The sequence below is a fragment of the Narcine bancroftii genome, chromosome 13 (assembly GCF_036971445.1).
Source record: "Narcine bancroftii isolate sNarBan1 chromosome 13, sNarBan1.hap1, whole genome shotgun sequence".
Taxonomy (NCBI): domain Eukaryota; kingdom Metazoa; phylum Chordata; class Chondrichthyes; order Torpediniformes; family Narcinidae; genus Narcine; species Narcine bancroftii.
Window position 1 is genome coordinate 41,561,008 of NC_091481.1, and position 22,257 is coordinate 41,583,264.

The window sequence follows — 22,257 nt, forward strand, 5'->3', positions numbered from 1 at the left end:
CACGTGTTCCTGATAATTACTCTGGCAAGAGGTGCATCCAGCTGCACGTGTCCCAGGTCATTACTATGGTAAGAGGTGCATACAGCTGCAGGTGACCCTGATAATTACACTGGCCAGAGGTGCATCCAGCTGCAAGTGAACCTTATAATTACAGCGGCAAGAGTTACATCCAGCTGCAAGTGACCCTGATAATTACTCCGGCAAGAGGTGCATCCAGCTGCATGTGTCCCTGAAAATTATTCCGGCAAGAGATGCATCCAGCTGTACGTGTCCCTGATAATTACAGTGGCAAGAGGTGCATCCAACTCCACGTGTCCCTGATAATGACTACGGCAAGAGGTGCTTCCAGCTGCAAGTGTCCCTGATAATTACTCTGGCAAGAGGTGCATCCACTGCAGGTGACCCTGATAATTACATCAGCCAGAGGTGCGTCCAGCTGCATGTGTCCCTGATAATTACTCTGGATAAGAGGTGCATCCAACTACAAGTATCGCTGATAATTACACTGGAAAGAGTTGCATCCAGCTGTATGTGTCCATGATAATTACACTGGCAAGAGGTACATCCAGCTCCACGTGTACCTGATAATTAAAAAGACAAGAGCTGTATCCATCTCCACGTGTCCCTGATAATTACTCTGGCAAGAGGTGCATCCAGCTGCACGTGTCCCTGAAAATTACTCGGGCAAGAGGTGCATCCAGCTGCATGTGTCCCTGATAATTACTCCGGCAAGAGATGCATCCAGCTGTACGTGTCCCTGAAAATTACTCGGGCAAGAGGTGCATCCAGCTGCATGTGTCCCTGATAATTACTCCGGCAAGAGGAGCTTCCAGCTACACGTGTCCCTGATAATTACTCCACCCTGATAATTACACCGGCCAGAGGTGCATCCAGCTACATGTGTCCCTGATAATTACACTGGCAAGATTTGCATCCAGCTGAACGTGTCCCTGATAATTACTCAGGCAAGTGGTGCATCCAGCTGCAAGTGTCCCTGATAATTACTCTGGCAAGAGGTGCATCCAGCTGCAGGTGATCCTGATAATTACACCAGACAGAGGTGCATCCAGCTGCAAGTGACCCTGATAATTACTCCGGCAAGAGGTGCATCCAGCTGCACGTGTCCCTGATAATTACAAAGACAAAAGGTGCATCCAGCTGCATGTGTCCCTGATAATTATTCCGGCAAGAGATGCATCCAGCTGTGCGTGTCCCTGATAATTACAGTGGCAAGAGGTGCATCCAGCTGCACATGTCCCTGATAATTACTCCGGCAAGAGGTGCATCCAGCTGCACGTGTCCCTAATAATTACTCCGGCAAGAGGAGCAACCAGCTACACGTGTCCCTGATAATTACTCCACCCTGATAATTACATCGGCCAGAGATGCATCAAGCTGCATGTGTCCCTGATAATTACACTGGCAAGATATGCATCCAGCTGCAGGTGACCCTGATAATTACATCAGCCAGAGGTGCATCCAGCTGCATGTGTCCCTGATAATTACTCCGGCAAGAGGTGCATCCAGCTGCATGTGTCCCTGATAATTACAGTGGCAAGAGGTGCATCCAGCTGCACATGTCCCTGATAATTACTCCGGCAAGAGGTGCATCCACCTGCATGTGTCCCTGATAATTACTCCGGCAAGAGGAGCATCCAGCTACAATTGTCCCTGATAATTACTCCACCCTGATAATTACACCGGCCAGAGGTGCATCCAGCTGCATGTGTCCCTGATAATTACTCTGGCAAGAGGTGAATCCAGCTGCACGTGTCCCTGATAATTATACCGGCAAGAGGTTCATCCAGCTGCAAGTGACCCTGATAATTACACCAGCAAAAGGTGCATCCAGCTGCATGTCTCCCTGATAATTACAGTGGCAAGAGGTGCATCCAGCTACAGGTGACCCTGATAATTACATCAGCCAGAGGTGCATCCAGCTGCACGTATCCCTGATAAGTACTCTGGCAAGAGGTGTATCCAGCTGCACGTGTCCCTGATAATTACTCGGGCAAGAGGAACATCCAGCTACACGTGTCCCAGATAATTACTCTGGCAAGAATTACATCCAGCTGCAAGTGACCCTATAGTTACACCGGCCAGAGGTGCATCCAGCTACATGTGTCCCTGATAATTATTCCGGCAAGAGATGCATCCAGCTGTGCGTGTCCCTGATAATTACAGTGGCAAGAGGTGCATCCAGCTGCACATGTCTCTGATAATTACTCCGGCAAGAGGTGCATCCAGCTGCATGTGTCCCTGATAATTACTCCGGCAAGAGGAGCAACCAGCTACACGTGTCCCTGATGATTACTCCACCCTGATAATTACATCGGCCAGAGATGCATCCAGCTGCATGTGTCCCTGATAATTACACTGGCAAGATTTGCATCCAGCTGCAGGTGACCCTGATAATTACATCAGCCAGAGGTGCATCCAGCTGCATGTGTCCCTGATAATTACTCTGGCAAGAGGTGCATCCAACTTCAAGTATCGCTGATAATTACACTGGTAAGAGTTGTATCCAGCTGTATGTGTCCATGATAATTACTCTGGCAAGTGGTGCATCCAGCTGAACGTATCCCTTATAATTACAGCAGCAAGAGTTACATCCAGCTGCAAGTGACCCTGATAATTACTCCGGCAAGAGGTGCATCCAGCTGCATGTGTACCTGATAATTACTCTGGCAAGTGGTGCATCCAGCTGAACGTATCCCTTATAATTAGAGCGCCAAGAGTTACATCCAGCTGCAAGTGACCCTGATAATTACTCCGGCAAGAGGTGCATCCAGCTGCATTTATCCCTGTTAATTATTCCGGCAAGAGATGCATCCAGCTGTACGTGTCCCTGATAATTACTCCGGCAAGAGGTGCATCCAGCTGCATGTATCCCTGATAATTACTCCGGCAAGAGTTGCATCCAGCTGCACATGTCCCTGATAATTACTCCGGCAAGAGGTGCATCCACCTGCATGTGTCCCTGATAATTACTCCGGCGAGAGGAGCATCCAGCTACAATTGTCCCTGATAATTACTCCACCCTGATAATTACACCGGCCAGAGGTGCATCCAGCTGCATGTGTCCCTGATAATTACTCTGGCAAGAGGTGCATCCAGCTGCAGGTGATCCTGATAATTACATCAGCCAGAGGTGCATCCAGCTGCATGTGTCCCTGATAATTACTCTGGCAAGAGGTGCATCCAACTTCAAGTATTGCTGATGATTACATTGGCAAGAGTTGTATCCAGATGTATGTGTCCATGATAATTACACTGGCAAGAGGTGCATCCAGCTGCACGTATCCCTGATAAGTACTCTGGCAAGAGGTGCATCCAGCTGCACGTGTCCCTGATAATTACTCCGGCAAGAGGAACATCCAGCTACACGTGTCCCAGATAATTACTCTGGCAAGAATTACATCGAGCTGCAAGTGACCCTGATAATTACACTGGCCAGAGGTGCATCCAGCTGCATGTGTCCCTGATAATTACTCCGGCAAGAGGAGCATCCACCTACACTTGTCCCTGATAATTACTCCACCCTGATAATTACACCGGCCAGAGGTGCATCCAGCTGCATGTGTCCTTGATAATTACACTTGCAAGATTTGCATCCAGCTGCACGTCTCCCTGATAATGACTCCGGCAAGAGGTGCATCCAGCTGCAAGTGTCCCTGATAATTACTCTGGTAAGAGGTGCATCCAGCTGCAAGTGAACATTATAATTACACCGGCCAGAGTTGCATCCAGCTGCACGTGTCCCTGATAATTACTCCGGCAAGAGGTGCATACAGCTGCATGTGTCCCTGATAATTACACTGGCAAAAGGTGCATCCAGCTGCAGGTGACCCTGATAATTACATCAGCCAGAGGTGCATCCAGTTGCATGTGTCCCTGATAATTACTCTGGATAAGAGGTGCATCCAACTTCAAGTATCGCTGATATTTACACTGGCAAGAGTTGCATGAAGCTGTATGTGTCCATGATAATTACACTGGCAAGAGGTGCATCCAGCTCCACGTGTCCCTGATAATTAAAAAGACAAGAGGTGCATCAATCTGCACGTGTTCCTGATAATTACTCTGGCAAGAGGTGCATCCACTGCAGGTGACCCTGATAATTACACTGGCCAGAGGTGCATCCAGCTGCAAGTGAACCTTATAATTACAGCGGCAAGAGTTACATCCAGCTGCAAGTGACCCTGATAATTACTCCGGCAAGAGGTGCATCCAGCTGCATGTGTCCCTGATAATTATTCCGGCAAGAGATGCATCCAGCTGTACGTGTCCCTGATAATTACAGTGGCAAGAGGTGCATCCAGCTCCACGTGTCCCTGATAATGACTACGGCAAGAGGTGCATCCAGCTGCAAGTGTCCCTGATAATTACTCTGGCAAGAGGTGCATCCACTGCAGGTGACCCTGATAATTACATCAGCCAGAGGTGCGTCCAGCTGCATGTGTCCCTGATAATTACTCTGGATAAGAGGTGCATCCAACTACAAGTATCGCTGATAATTACAATGGAAAGAGTTGCATCCAGCTGTATGTGTCCATGATAATTACACTGGCAAGAGGTACATCCAGCTCCACGTGTCTGTGATAATTAAAAAGACAAGAGCTGCATCCATCTCCACGTGTCCCTGATAATTAATCTGGCAAGAGGTGCATCCAGCTGCACGTATCCCTGATAAGTACTCTGGCAAGAGGTGCATCGAGCTGCACGTGTCCCTGATAATTACTCCGGCAAGAGGTGCATCCAGCTGCAAGTGACCCTGATAATTACACTGGCAAGAGGTGAATCCAACTACACGTGTCCCTGATAATTACACCGGCAAGAGGTTTATCCAGCTGCAAGTGACCCTGATAATTACACCAGCAAGAGGTGCATCCAGCTGCATGTGTCCCTGATAATTACACTGGCAAGAGGTGCATCCAGCTGCAGGTGACCCTGATAATTACATCAGCCAGAGGTGCATCCAGTTGCATGTGTCCCTGATAATTACTCTGGATAAGAGGTGCATCCAACGTCAAGTATCGCTGATAATTACACTGGCAAGAGTTGCATGAAGCTGTATGTGTCCATGATAATTACACTGGCAAGAGGTGCATCCAGCTCCACGTGTCCCTGATAATTAAAAAGTCAAGAGGTGCATCAATCTGCACGTGTTCCTGATAATTACTCTGGCAAGAGGTGCATCCAGCTGCACGTGTCCCAGGTCATTACTATGGTAAGAGGTGCATACAGCTGCAGGTGACCCTGATAATTACACTGGCCAGAGGTGCATCCAGCTGCAAGTGAACCTTATAATTACAGCGGCAAGAGTTACATCCAGCTGCAAGTGACCCTGATAATTACTCCGGCAAGAGGTGCATCCAGCTGCATGTGTCCCTGAAATTTATTCCGGCAAGAGATGCATCCAGCTGTACGTGTCCCTGATAATTACAGTGGCAAGAGGTGCATCCAACTCCACGTGTCCCTGATAATGACTACGGCAAGAGGTGCTTCCAGCTGCAAGTGTCCCTGATAATTACTCTGGCAAGAGGTGCATCCACTGCAGGTGACCCTGATAATTACATCAGCCAGAGGTGCGTCCAGCTGCATGTGTCCCTGATAATTACTCTGGATAAGAGGTGCATCCAACTACAAGTATCGCTGATAATTACACTGGAAAGAGTTGCATCCAGCTGTATGTGTCCATGATAATTACACTGGCAAGAGGTACATCCAGCTCCACGTGTACCTGATAATTAAAAAGACAAGAGCTGTATCCATCTCCACGTGTCCCTGATAATTACTCTGGCAAGAGGTGTATCCAGCTGCACGTGTCCCTGAAAATTACTCGGGCAAGAGGTGCATCCAGCTGCATGTGTCCCTGATAATTACTCCGGCAAGAGATGCATCCAGCTGTACGTGTCCCTGAAAATTACTCGGGCAAGAGGTGCATCCAGCTGCATGTGTCCCTGATAATTACTCCGGCAAGAGGAGCTTCCAGCTACACGTGTCCCTGATAATTACTCCACCCTGATAATTACACCGGCCAGAGGTGCATCCAGCTACATGTGTCCCTGATAATTACACTGGCAAGATTTGCATCCAGCTGAACGTGTCCCTGATAATTACTCAGGCAAGTGGTGCATCCAGCTGCAAGTGTCCCTGATAATTACTCTGGCAAGAGGTGCATCCAGCTGCAGGTGATCCTGATAATTACACCAGACAGAGGTGCATCCAGCTGCAAGTGACCCTGATAATTACTCCGGCAAGAGGTGCATCCAGCTGCACGTGTCCCTGATAATTACAAAGACAAGAGGTGCATCCAGCTGCACATGTCTCTGATAATTACTCCGGCAAGAGGTGCATCCAGCTGCAGGTGACCCTGATAATTACATCAGCCAGAGGTGCATCCAGCTGCATGTGTCCCTGATAATTATTCCGGCAAGAGATGCATCCAGCTGTGCGTGTCCCTGATAATTACAGTGGCAAGAGGTGCATCCAGCTGCACATGTCCCTGATAATTACTCCGGCAAGATGTGCATCCAGCTGCATGTGTCCCTAATAATTACTCCGGCAAGAGGAGCAACCAGCTACACGTGTCCCTGATAATTACTCCACCCTGATAATTACATCGGCCAGAGATGCATCCAGCTGCATGTGTCCCTGATAATTACACTGGCAAGATTTGCATCCAGCTGCAGGTGACCCTGATAATTACATCAGCCAGAGGTGCATCCAGCTGCATGTGTCCCTGATAATTACTCTGGCAAGAGGTGCATCCAACTTCAAGTATCGCTGATAATTACACTGGCAAGAGTTGTATCCAGCTGTATGTGTCCATGATAATTACTCTGGCAAGTGGTGCATCCAGCTGAACGTATCCCTTATAATTACAGCAGCAAGAGATACATCCAGCTGCAAGTGACCCTGATAATTACTCCGGCAAGAGGTGCATCCAGCTGCATGTGTCCCTGATAATTACTCTGGCAAGTGGTGCATCCAGCTGAACGTATCCCTTATAATTACAGCGCCAAGAGTTACATCCAGCTGCAAGTGACCCTGATAATTACTCCGGCAAGAGGTGCATCCAGCTGAATTTATCCCTATTAATTATTCCGGCAAGAGATGCATCCGGCTGTACGTGTCCCTGATAATTACTCCGGCAAGAGGTGCATCCAGCTGCATGTATCCCTGATAATTACTCCGGCAAGAGTTGCATCCAGCTGCACATGTCCCTGATAATTACTCCGGCAAGAGGTGCATCCACCTGCATGTGTCCCTGATAATTACTCCGGCAAGAGGAGCATCCAGCTACAATTGTCCCTGATAATTACTCCACCCTGATAATTACACCGGCCAGAGGTGCATCCAGCTGCATGTGTCCCTGATAATTACTCTGGCAAGAGGTGAATCCAGCTGCACGTGTCCCTGATAATTATACCGGCAAGAGGTTCATCCAGCTGCAAGTGACCCTGATAATTACACCAGCAAAAGGTGCATCCAGCTGCATGTCTCCCTGATAATTACAGTGGCAAGAGGTGCATCCAGCTACAGGTGACCCTGATAATTACATCAGCCAGAGGTGCATCCAGCTGCACGTATCCCTGATAAGTACTCTGGCAAGAGGTGTATCCAGCTGCACGTGTCCCTGATAATTACTCGGGCAAGAGGAACATCCAGCTACACGTGTCCCAGATAATTACTCTGGCAAGAATTACATCCAGCTGCAAGTGACCCTATAGTTACACCGGCCAGAGGTGCATCCAGCTGCATGTGTCCCTGATAATTATTCCGGCAAGAGATGCATCCAGCTGTGCGTGTCCCTGATAATTACAGTGGCAAGAGGTGCATCCAGCTGCACATGTCTCTGATAATTACTCCGGCAAGAGGTGCATCCAGCTGCATGTGTCCCTGATAATTACTCCGGCAAGAGGAGCAACCAGCTACACGTGTCCCTGATGATTACTCCACCCTGATAATTACATCGGCCAGAGATGCATCCAGCTGCATGTGTCCCTGATAATTACACTGGCAAGATTTGCATCCAGCTGCAGGTGACCCTGATAATTACATCAGCCAGAGGTGCATCCAGCTGCATGTGTCCCTGATAATTACTCTGGCAAGAGGTGCATCCAACTTCAAGTATCGCTGATAATTACACTGGTAAGAGTTGTATCCAGCTGTATGTGTCCATGATAATTACTCTGGCAAGTGGTGCATCCAGCTGAACGTATCCCTTATAATTACAGCAGCAAGAGTTACATCCAGCTGCAAGTGACCCTGATAATTACTCCGGCAAGAGGTGCATCCAGCTGCATGTGTACCTGATAATTACTCTGGCAAGTGGTGCATCCAGCTGAACGTATCCCTTATAATTACTGCGCCAAGAGTTACATCCAGCTGCAAGTGACCCTGATAATTACTCCGGCAAGAGGTGCATCCAGCTGCATTTATCCCTGTTAATTATTCCGGCAAGAGATGCATCCAGCTGTACGTGTCCCTGATAATTACTCCGGCAAGAGGTGCATCCAGCTGCATGTATCCCTGATAATTACTCCGGCAAGAGTTGCATCCAGCTGCACATGTCCCTGATAATTACTCCGGCAAGAGGTGCATCCACCTGCATGTGTCCCTGATAATTACTCCGGCGAGAGGAGCATCCAGCTACAATTGTCCCTGATAATTACTCCACCCTGATAATTACACCGGCCAGAGGTGCATCCAGCTGCATGTGTCCCTGATAATTACTCTGGCAAGAGGTGCATCCATCTGCAGGTGATCCTGATAATTACATCAGCCAGAGGTGCATCCAGCTGCATGTGTCCCTGATAATTACTCTGGCAAGAGGTGCATCCAACTTCAAGTATTGCTGATAATTACATTGGCAAGAGTTGTATCCAGATGTATGTGTCCATGATAATTACACTGGCAAGAGGTGCATCCAGCTGCACGTATCCCTGATAAGTACTCTGGCAAGAGGTGCATCCAGCTGCACGTGTCCCTGATAATTACTCCGGCAAGAGGAACATCCAGCTACACGTGTCCCAGATAATTACTCTGGCAAGAATTACATCGAGCTGCAAGTGACCCTGATAATTACACTGGCCAGAGGTGCATCCAGCTGCATGTGTCCCTGATAATTACTCCGGCAAGAGGAGCATCCACCTACACTTGTCCCTGATAATTACTCCACCCTGATAATTACACCGGCCAGAGGTGCATCCAGCTGCATGTGTCCTTGATAATTACACTTGCAAGATTTGCATCCAGCTGCACGTCTCCCTGATAATGACTCCGGCAAGAGGTGCATCCAGCTGCAAGTGTCCCTGATAATTACTCTGGTAAGAGGTGCATCCAGCTGCAAGTGAAGATTATAATTACACCGGCCAGAGTTGCATCCAGCTGCACGTGTCCCTGATAATTACTCCGGCAAGAGGTGCATACAGCTGCATGTGTCCCTGATAATTACACTGGCAAAAGGTGCATCCAGCTGCAGGTGACCCTGATAATTACATCAGCCAGAGGTGCATCCAGTTGCATGTGTCCCTGATAATTACTCTGGATAAGAGGTGCATCCAACTTCAAGTATCGCTGATATTTACACTGGCAAGAGTTGCATGAAGCTGTATGTGTCCATGATAATTACACTGGCAAGAGGTGCATCCAGCTCCACGTGTCCCTGATAATTAAAAAGACAAGAGGTGCATCAATCTGCACGTGTTCCTGATAATTACTCTGGCAAGAGGTGCATCCAGCTGCACGTGTCCCTGATCATTACTATGGTAAGAGGTGCATCCAGCTGCAGGTGACCCTGATAATTACACTGGCCAGAGGTGCATCCAGCTGCAAGTGAACCTTATAATTACAGCGGCAAGAGTTACATCCAGCTGCAAGTGACCCTGATAATTACTCCGGCAAGAGGTGCATCCAGCTGCATGTGTCCCTGATAATTATTCCGGCAAGAGATGCATCCAGCTGTACGTGTCCCTGATAATTACAGTGGCAAGAGGTGCATCCAGCTCCACGTGTCCCTGATAATGACTACGGCAAGAGGTGCATCCAGCTGCAAGTGTCCCTGATAATTACTCTGGCAAGAGGTGCATCCACTGCAGGTGACCCTGATAATTACATCAGCCAGAGGTGCGTCCAGCTGCATGTGTCCCTGATAATTACTCTGGATAAGAGGTGCATCCAACTACAAGTATCGCTGATAATTACAATGGAAACAGTTGCATCCAGCTGTATGTGTCCATGATAATTACACTGGCAAGAGGTACATCCAGCTCCACGTGTCTGTGATAATTAAAAAGACAAGAGCTGCATCCATCTCCACGTGTCCCTGATAATTAATCTGGCAAGAGGTGCATCCAGCTGCACGTATCCCTGATAAGTACTCTGGCAAGAGGTGCATCGAGCTGCACGTGTCCCTGATAATTACTCCGGCAAGAGGTGCATCCAGCTGCAAGTGACCCTGATAATTACACTGGCAAGAGGTGATTCCAACTACACGTGTCCCTGATAATTACACCGGCAAGAGGTTTATCCAGCTGCAAGTGACCCTGATAATTACACCAGCAAGAGGTGCATCCAGCTGCATGTGTCCCTGATAATTACACTGGCAAGAGGTGCATCCAGCTGCAGGTGACCCTGATAATTACATCAGCCAGAGGTGCATCCAGTTGCATGTGTCCCTGATAATTACTCTGGATAAGAGGTGCATCCAACGTCAAGTATCGCTGATAATTACACTGGCAAGAGTTGCATGAAGCTGTATGTGTCCATGATAATTACACTGGCAAGAGGTGCATCCAGCTCCACGTGTCCCTGATAATTTAAAAGACAAGAGGTGCATCAATCTGCACGTGTTCCTGATAATTACTCTGGCAAGAGGTGCATCCAGCTGCACGTGTCCCAGATCATTACTATGGTAAGAGGTGCATACAGCTGCAGGTGACCCTGATAATTACACTGGCCAGAGGTGCATCCAGCTGCAAGTGAACCTTATAATTACAGCGGCAAGAGTTACATCCAGCTGCAAGTGACCCTGATAATTACTCCGGCAAGAGGTGCATCCAGCTGCATGTGTCCCTGAAAATTATTCCGGCAAGAGATGCATCCAGCTGTACGTGTCCCTGATAATTACAGTGGCAAGAGGTGCATCCAGCTCCACGTGTCCCTGATAATGACTACGGCAAGAGGTGCTTCCAGCTGCAAGTGTCCCTGATAATTACTCTGGCAAGAGGTGCATCCACTGCAGGTGACCCTGATAATTACATCAGCCAGAGGTGCGTCCAGCTGCATATGTCCCTGATAATTACTCTGGATAAGAGGTGCATCCAACTACAAGTATCGCTGATAATTACACTGGAAAGAGTTGCATCCAGCTGTATGTGTCCATGATAATTACACTGGCAAGAGGTACATCCAGCTCCACGTGTACCTGATAATTAAAAAGACAAGAGCTGTATCCATCTCCACGTGTCCCTGATAATTACTCTGGCAAGAGGTGCATCCAGCTGCACGTGTCCCTGATCATTACTATGGTAAGAGGTGCATCCAGCTGCAGGTGACCCTGATAATTACCCTGGCCAGAGGTGCATCCAGCTTCAAGTGAACCTTATAATTACAGCGGCAAGAGTTACATCCAGCTGCAAGTGACCCTGATAATTACTCCGGCAAGAGATGCATCCAGCTGTACGTGTCCCTGAAAATTACTCGGGCAAGAGGTGCATCCAGCTGCATGTGTCCCTGATAATTACTCCGGCAAGAGGAGCTTCCAGCTACACGTGTCCCTGATAATTACTCCACCCTGATAATTACACCGGCCAGAGGTGCATCCAGCTACATGTGTCCCTGATAATTACACTGGCAAGATTTGCATCCAGCTGAACGTGTCCCTGATAATTATTCAGGCAAGTGGTGCATCCAGCTGCAAGTGTCCCTGATAATTACTCTGGCAAGAGGTGCATCCAGCTGCAGGTGATCCTGATAATTACACCTGACAGAGGTGCATCCAGCTGCAAGTGACCCTGATAATTACTCCGGCAAGAGGTGCATCCAGCTGCACGTGTCCCTGATAATTACAAAGACAAGAGGTGCATCCAGCTGCACATGTCCCTGATAATTACTCCGGCAAGAGGTGCATCCAGCTGCAAGTGACCCTGATAATTACACTGGAAAGAGGTGAATCCAGCTGCACGTGTCCCTGATAATTATACCGGCAAGAGGTTCATCCAGCTGCAAGTGACCCTGATAATTACACCAGCAAAAGGTGCGTCCAGCTGCATGTGTCCCTGATAATTACAGTGGCAAGAGGTGCATCCAGCTGCAGGTGACCCTGATAATTACATCAGCCATAGGTGCATCCAGCTGCATGTGTCCCTGATAATTACTCTGCAAGAGGTGCATCCAACTTCAAGTATTGCTGATAATTGCATTGGCAAGAGTTGTATCCAGCTGTATGTGTCCATGATAATTACACTGGCAAGAGGTCCATCCAGCTGCACGTATCCCTGATAAGTACTCTGGCAAGAGGTGTATCCAGCTGCACGTGTCCCTGATAATTACTCCGGCAAGAGGAACATCCAGCTACTCGTGTCCCAGATAATTACTCTGGCAAGAATTACATCCAGCTGCAAGTGACCCTATAATTACACCGACCAGAGGTGCATCCAGCTGCATGTGTCCCTGATAATTATTCCGGCAAGAGATGCATCCAGCTGTGCGTGTCCCTGATAATTACAGTGGCAAGAGGTGCATCCAGCTGCACATGTCCCTGATAATTACTCCGGCAAGAGGTGCATCCAGCTGCATGTGTCCCTGATAATTACTCCGGCAAGAGGAGCAAATAGCTACACGTGTCCCTGATAATTACTCCACCCTGATAATTACACCGGCCAGAGGTGCATCCAGCTGCATGTGTCCCTGATAATTACACTGGCAAGATTTGCATCCAGCTGCAGGTGACCCTGATAATTACATCAGCCAGAGGTGCATCCAGCTGCATGTGTCCCTGATAATTACTCTGGCAAGAGGTGCATCCAACTTCAAGTATCGCTGATAATTACACTAGCACGAGTTGTATCCTGCTGTATGTGTCCATGATAATTACTCTGGCAAGTGGTGTATCCAGCTGAACGTATCCCTTATAATTACAGCAGCAAGAGTTACATCCAGCTGCAAGTGACCCTGATAATTACTCCGGCAAGAGGTGCATCCAGCTGCATGTGTCCCTGATAATTACTCTGGCAAGTGGTGCATCCAGCTGAACGTATACCTTATAATTACAGCGCCAAGAGTTACATCCAGCTGCAAGTGACCCTGATAATTACTCCGGCAAGAGGTGCATCCAGCTGCATTTATCCCTGTTAATCATTCTGGCAAGAGATGCATCCAGCTGTACGTGTCCCTGATAATTACTCCGGCAAGAGGTGCATCCAGCTGCATGTATCCCTGATAATTACTCCGGCAAGCATTGCATCCAGCTGCACATGTCCCTGATAATTACTCCGGCAAGAGGTGCATCCACCTGAATGTGTCCCTGATAATTACTCCGGCAAGAGGAGCATCCAGCTACAATTGTCCCTGATAATTACTCCACCCTGATAATTACACCGGCCAGAGGTGCATCCAGCTGCATTTGTCACTGATAATTACACTGGCAAGATTTGCATCCAGCTGAACGTGTCCCTGATAATTACTCTGGCAAGAGGTGCATCCAGCTGCAGGTGATCCTGATAATTACATCAGCCAGAGGTGCATCCAGCTGCATGTGTCCCTGATAATTACTCTGGCAAGAGGTGCATCCAACTTCAAGTATTGCTGATAATTACATTGGCAAGAGTTGTATCCAGCTGTATGTGTCCATGAAAATTACACTGGCAAGAGGTGCATCCAGCTGCACGTATCCCTGATAAGTACTCTGGCAAGAGGTGCATCCAGCTGCACGTGTCCCTGATAATTACTCCGGCAAGAGGAACATCCAGCTACACGTGTCCCAGATAATTACTCTGGCATGAATTACATCGAGCTGCAAGTGACCCTGAAAATTACTCCAGCAAGAGGAGCATCCAGCTACAATTGTCCCTGATAATTACTCCACCCTGATAATTACACCGGCCAGAGGTGCATCCAGCTGCATGTGTCACTGATAATTACACTGGCAAGATTTGCATCCAGCTGAACGTGTCCCTGATAATTACTCTGGCAAGAGGTGCATCCAGCTGCAGGTGATCCTGATAATTACATCAGCCAGAGGTGCATCCAGCTGCATGTGTCCCTGATAATTACTCTGGCAAGTGGTGCATCCAACTTCAAGTATCGCTGATAATTACACTGGCAAGAGTTGCATGCAGCTGTATGTGTCCATGATAATTATTCCGGCAAGTAATGCAAGCAGCTGTGCGTGTCCCTGATAATTACAGTGGCAAGAGGTGCATCCAGCTGCATGTGTCCCTGATAATTACTCCGGCAAGAGGAGCAACCAGCTACACGTGTCCGTGATAATTACTCCACCCTGATAATTACACCGGCCAGAGGTGCATCCAGCTGCATGTGTCCCTGATAATTACTCTGGCAAGAGGTGCATCCAACTTCAAGTATTGCTGATAATTACATTGGCAAGAGTTGTATCCAGCTGTATGTGTCCATCATAATTACACTGGCAAGAGGTGCATCCAGCTGCACGTATCCCTGATAAGTACTCTGGCAAGAGGTGTATCCAGCTGCACGTGTCCCTGATAATTACTACGGCAAGAGGAACATCCAGCTACACGTGTCCCAGATAATTACTCTGGCAAGAATTACATCCAGCTGTAAGTGACCCTGATAATTACACTGGACAGAGGTGCATCCAGCTGCATGTGTCCCTGATAATTAATCTGGCAAGATTTGCATCCAGCTGAACGTGTCCCTGATAATTACTCCGGCAAGAGGTGCATCCAGCTGCAAGTGACCCTGATAATTACACCGGCCAGAGGTGCATCCAGCTGCATGTGTCCCTGATAATTAATCTAGCAATATTTGCATCCAGCTGAACGTGTCCCTGATAATTACTCCGTCAAGAGGTGCATCCAGCTGCACGTGTCCCTGATAATTACTCTGGCAAGAGGTGCATCCAGCTGCACGTGTCCCTGATAATTACACTGGCCAGAGGTGCATCCAGCTGCAAGTGAACCTTATAATTACAGCGGCAAGAGTTACATCCAGCTGCAAGTGACCCTGAGAATTACTCCGGCAAGAGGTTCATCTACCTGCATTTGTCCCTGATAATTATTCCGGCAAGAGATGCATCCAGCTGTGCGTGTCCCTGATAATTACAGTGGCAAGAGGTGCATCCAGCTGCACATGTCCCTGATAATTACTCCGGCAAGAGGTGCATCCAGCTGCATGTGTCCCTGATAATTACTCCGGCAAGAGGAGCAGCCAGCTACACGTGTCCCTGATAATTACTCCACCCTGATAATTACACCGGCCAGAGGTGCATCCAGCTGCATGTGTCCCTGATAATTACACTGGCAAGATTTGCATCCAGCTGCAGGTGACCCTGATAATTACATCAGCCAGAGGTGCATCCAGCTGCATGTGACCCTGATAATTACTCTGGCAAGAGGTGCATCCAACTTCAAGTATCGCTGATAATTACACTGGAAAGAGTTGTATCCAGCTGTATGTGTCCATGATAATTACTCTGGCAAGTGGTGCATCCAGCTGAACGTATCCCTTATAATTACAGCGCCAAGAGTTACATCCAGCTGCAAGTGACCCTGATAATTACTCCGGCAAGAGGTGCATCCAGCTGCATTTATCCCTGTTAATTATTCCGGCGAGATGCATCCAGCTGTACGTGTCCCTGATAATTATACCAGCAAGAGGTGCATCCAGCTGCATGTGTCCCTGATAATTACAGTGGCAAGAGGTGCATCCAGCTGCAGGTGACCCCGATAATTACATCAGCCAGAGGTGCATCCAGCTGCATGTGTCCCTGATAATTACTCTGGCAAGTGGTGCATCCAACTTCAAGTATCGCTGATAATTACACTGGCAAGAGTTGCATGCAGCTGTATGTGTCCATGATAATTACACTGGCAAGAGGTGCATCCAGCTCCACGTGTCCCTGATAATTAAAAAGATAAGAGGTGCATCCATCTGCACGTGTCCCTGATAATTACTCTGGCAAGAGGTGCATCCAGCTGCACGTGTCCCTGATCATTACTATGGTAAGAGGTGCATCCAGCTGCAGGTGACCCTGAGAATTACTCCGGCAAGAGGTGCATCCAGCTGCATGTGTCCCTGATCATTATTCCGGCAAGTGATACATCCAGCTGTGCGTGTCCCTGATAATTACAGTGGCAAGAGGTGCATCCAGCTGCACATGTCCCTGATAATTACTCCGGCAAGAGGTGCATCCAGCTGCATGTGTCCCTGATAATTACTCCGGCAAGAGGATCAACCAGCTACACGTGTCCGTGATAATTACTCCACCCTGATAATTACACCGGCCAGAGGTGCATCCAGCTGTATGTGTCCCTGATAATTACTCTGGCAAGAGGTGCATCCAACTTCAAGTATTGCTGATAATTACATTGGCAAGAGTTGTATCCAGCTGTATGTGTCCATGATAATTACACTGGCAAGAGGTGCATCCAGCTGCACGTATCCCTGATAAGTACTCTGGCAACGGTGTATCCAGCTGCACGTGTCCCTGGTAATTACTACGGCAAGAGGAACATCCAGCTACACGTGTCCCAGATAATTACTCTGGCAAGAATTACATCCAGCTGCAAGTGACCCTGATAATTACACTGGACAGAGGTGCATCCAGCTGCATGTGTCCCTGATAATTAATCTGGCAAGATTTGCATCCAGCTGAACGTGTCCCTGATAATTACTCCGGCAAGAGGTGCATCCAGCTGCAAGTGACCCTGATAATTACACCGGCCAGAGGTGCATCCAGCTCTATGTGTCCCAGATAATTAATCTGGCAATATTTGCATCCAGCTGAACGTGTCCCTGATAATTACTCCGTCAAGAGGTGCATCCAGCTGCACGTGTCCCTGATAATTACTCTGGCAAGAGGTGCATCAAGCTGCACGTGTCCCTGATCATTACTATGGTAAGAGGTGCATCCAGCTGCAGGTGACCCTGATAATTACACTGGCCAGAGGTGCATCCAGCTGCAAGTGAACCTTATAATTACAGCGGCAAGAGTTACATCCAGCTGCAAGTGACCCTGATAATTACTCCGGCAAGAGGTTCATCTAGCTGCATGTGTCCCTGATAATTATTCCGGCAAGAGATGCATCCATCTGTGCGTGTCCCTGATAATTACAGTGGCAAGAGGTGCATCCAGCTGCACATGTCCCTGATAATTACTCCAGCAAGAGGTGCATCCAGCTGCATGTGTCCCTGATAATTACTCCACCCTGATAATTACACCGGCCAGAGGTGCATCCAGCTGCATGTGTCCCTGAAAATTACACTGGCAAGATTTGCATCCAGATGCAGGTGACCCTGATAATTACATCAGCCAGAGGTGCATCCAGCTGCATGTGTCCCTGATAATTACTCTGGCAAGAGGTGCATCCAACTTCAAGTATCGCTGATAATTACACTGGCAAGAGTTGTATCCAGCTGTATGTGTCCATGATAATTACTCTGGCAAGTGGTGCATCCAGCTGAACGTATCCCTTATAATTACAGCAGCAAGAGTTACATCCAGCTGCAAGTGACCCTGATAATTACTCCGGCAAGAGGTGCATCCAGCTGCATGTGTCCCTGATAATTACTCTGGCAAGTGGTGCATCCAGCTGAACGTATCCCTTATAATCACAGCGCAAAGAGTTACATCCAGCTGCAAGTGACCCTGATAATTACTCCGGCAAGAGGTGCATCCAGCTGCATTTATCCCTGTTAATTATTCCGGCAAGAGATGCATCCAGCTGCACTTGTCCCTGATAATTACTCCGGCAAGAGGTGCATCCACCTGCATGTTTCCCTGATAATTACTCCGGCAAGAGGAGCATCCAGCTACAATTGTCCCTGATAATTACTCCACCCTGATAATTACACCGGACAGAGGTGCATCCAGCTGCATGTGTCCCTGATAATTACAGCGGCAAGAGTTACATCCAGCTGCAAGTGACCCTGAGAATTACTCCGGCAAGTGGTGCATCCAGCTGCATGTGTCCCTGATAATTATTCCGGAAAGTGATGCATCCAGCTGTGCGTGTCCCTGATAATTACAGTGGCAAGAGGTGCATCCAGCTGCACATGTCCCCGATAATTACTCCGGCAAGAGGTGCATCCAACTGCATGTGTCCCTGATAATTACTCCGGCAAGAGGAGCAACCAGCTACACGTGTCCCTGATAATTACTCCACCCTGATAATTACACCGGCCAGAGGTGCATCCAGCTGCATGTGTCCCTGATAATTACACTGGCAAGATTTGCATCCAGCTGCAGGTGACCCTGATAATTACATCAGCCAGAGGTGCATCCAGCTGCATGTGTCCCTGATAATTACTCTGGATAAGAGGTGCATCCAACTACAAGTATCGCTGATAATTACACTGGCAAGAGTTGCATCCAGCTGTATGTGTCCATGATAATTACAGTGGCAAGAGGTACATCCAGCTCCACGTGTCCCTGATAATTAAAAAGACAAGTGCTGCATCCATCTCCACGTGTCCCTGATAATTACTCTGGCAAGAGGTGCATCCAGCTGCACGTGCCCCTGATCATTACTATGGTAAGAGCTGCATCCAGCTGCAGGTGACCCTGATAATTACCCTGGCCAGAGGTGCATCCAGCTTCAAGTGAACCTTATAATTACAGCGGCAAGAGTTACATCCAGCTGCAAGTGACCCTGATAATTACTCCGGCAAGAGGTGCATCCAGCTGCATGTGTCCCTGATAATTATTCCGGCAAAAGATGCATCCAGCTGTACGTGTCCCTGATAATTACTCGGGCAAGAGGTGCATCCAGCTGCATGTGTCCCTGATAATTACTCCGGCAAGAGGAGCATCCAGCTACACGTGTCCCTGATAATTACTCCACCCTGATAATTACACCGGCCAGAGGTGCATCCAGCTGCAAGTGACCCTGATAATTACTCCGGCAAGAGGTGCATCCAGCTGCACGTGTCCCTGATAATTATACCGGCAAGAGGTTCATCCAGCTACAAGTGACCCTGATAATTACACCAGCAAAAGGTGCATCCAGCTGCATGTGTCCCTGATAATTACAGTGGCAAGAGGTGCATCCAGCTACAGGTGACCCTGATAATTGCATCAGCCAGAGTTGCATCCCGCTGCATGTGTCCCTGATAATTACTCTGGCAAGAGGTGCATCCAACTTCAAGTATTGCTGATAATTGCATTGGCAAGAGTTGTATCCAGCTGTATGTGTACATGATAATTACACTGGCAAGAGGTGCATCCAGCTGCACGTATCCCTGATAAGTACTCTGGCAAGAGGTGTATACAGCTGCACGTGTCCCTGATAATTACTCGGGCAAGAGGAACATCCAGCTACACGTGTCCCAGATAATTATTCTGGCAAGAATTACATCCAGCTGCAAGTGACCCTATAATTACACCGGCCAGAGGTGTATCCAGCTGCATGTGTCCCTGATAATTATTCCGGCAAGAGATGCATCCAGCTGTATGTGTACATGATAATTACACTGGCAAGAGGTGCATCCAGCTCCACGTGTCATTGATAATTAAAAAGATAAGAGGTGCATCCATCTGCACGTGTCCCTGATAATTACTCTGGCAAGAGGTGCATCCAGCTGCACGTGTCCCTGATCATTACTATGGTAAGAGGTGCATCCAGCTGCAGGTGACCCTGATAATTACACTGGCCAGAGGTGCATCCAGCTGCAAGTGAACCTTATAATTACAGCGGCAAGAGTTACATCCAGCTGCAAGTGACCCTGAGAATTACTCCGGCAAGAGGTGCATCCAGCTGCATGTGTCCCTGATAATTATTCCGGCAAGTGATACATCCAGCTGTGCGTGTCCCTGATAATTACAGTGGCAAGAGGTGCATCCAGCTGCATGTGTCCCTGATAATTACTCCGGCAAGAGGAGCAACCAGCTACACGTGTCCGTGATAATTACTCCACCCTGATAATTACACCGGCCAGAGGTGCATCCAGCTGCATGTGTCCCTGATAATTACTCTGGCAAGAGGTGCATCCAACTTCAAGTATTGCTGATAATTACATTGGCAAGAGTTGTATCCAGCTGTATGTGTCCATCATAATTACACTGGCAAGAGGTGCATCCAGCTGCACGTATCCCTGATAAGTACTCTGGCAAGAGGTGTATCCAGCTGCACGTGTCCCTGATAATTACTACGGCAAGAGGAACATCCAGCTACACGTGTCCCAGATAATTACTCTGGCAAGAATTACATCCAGCTGCAAGTGACCCTGATAATTACTCTGGACAGAGGTGCATCCAGCTGCATGTGTCCCTGATAATTAATCTGGCAAGATTTGCATCCAGCTGAACGTGTCCCTGATAATTACTCCGGCAAGAGGTGCATCCAGCTGCAAGTGACCCTGATAATTACACCGGCCAGAGGGGCATCCAGCTGCATGTGTCCCTGATAATTAATCTAGCAATATTTGCATCCAGCTGAACGTGTCCCTGATAATTACTCCGTCAAGAGGTGCATCCAGCTGCACGTGTCCCTGATAATTACTCTGGCAAGAGGTGCATCCAGCTGCACGTGTCCCTGATAATTACACTGGCCAGAGGTGCATCCAGCTGCAAGTGAACCTTATAATTACAGCGGCAAGAGTTACATCCAGCTGCAAGTGACCCTGAGAATTACTCCGGCAAGAGGTTCATCTAGCTGCATGTGTCCCTGATAATTATTCCGGCAAGAGATGCATCCAGCTGTGCGTGTCCCTGATAATTACAGTGGCAAGAGGTGCATCCAGCTGCACATGTCCCTGATAATTACTCCGGCAAGAGGTGCATCCAGCTGCATGTGTCCCTGATAATTACTCCGGCAAGAGGAGCAACCAGCTACACGTGTCCCTGATAATTACTCCACCCTGATAATTACACCGGCCAGAGGTGCATCCAGCTGCATGTGTCCCTGATAATTACACTGGCAAGATTTGCATCCAGATGCAGGTGACCCTGATAATTACATCAGCCAGAGGTGCATCCAGCTGCATGTGTCCCTGATAATTACTCTGGCAAGAGGTGCATCCAACTTCAAGTATCGCTGATAATTACACTGGAAAGAGTTGTATCCAGCTGTATGTGTCCATGATAATTACTCTGGCAAGTGGTGCATCCAGCTGAACGTATCCCTTATAATTACAGCAGCAAGAGTTACATCCAGCTGCAAGTGACCCTGATAATTACTCCGGCAAGAGGTGCATCCAGCTGCATGTGTCCCTGATAATTACTCTGGCAAGTGGTGCATCCAGCTGAACGTATCCCTTATAATTACAGCGCCAAGAGTTACATCCAGCTGCAAGTGACCCTGATAATTACTCCGGCAAGAGGTGCATCCAGCTGCATTTATCCCTGTTGATTATTCCGGCAAGAGATGCATCCAGCTGTACGTGTCCCTGATAATTATACCAGCAAGAGGTGCATCCAGCTGCATGTGTCCCTGATAATTACAGTGGCAAGAGGTGCATCCAGCTGCAGGTGACCCCGATAATTACATCAGCCAGAGGTGCATCCAGCTGCATGTGTCCCTGATAATTACTCTGGCAAGTGGTGCATCCAACTTCAAGTATCGCTGATAATTACACTGGCAAGAGTTGCATGCAGCTGTATGTGTCCATGATAATTACACTGGCAAGAGGTGCATCCAGCTCCACGTGTCCCTGATAATTAAAAAGATAAGAGGTGCATCCATCTGCACGTGTCCCTGATAATTACTCTGGCAAGAGGTGCATCCAGCTGCACGTGTCCCTGATCATTACTATGGTAAGAGGTGCATCCAGCTGCAGGTGACCCTGAGAATTACTCCGGCAAGAGGTGCATCCAGCTGCATGTGTCCCTGATCATTATTCCGGCAAGTGATACATCCAGCTGTGCGTGTCCCTGATAATTACAGTGGCAAGAGGTGCATCCAGCTGCACATGTCCCTGATAATTACTCCGGCAAGAGGTGCATCCAGCTGCATGTGTCCCTGATAATTACTCCGGCAAGAGGATCAACCAGCTACACGTGTCCGTGATAATTACTCCACCCTGATAATTACACCGGCCAGAGGTGCATCC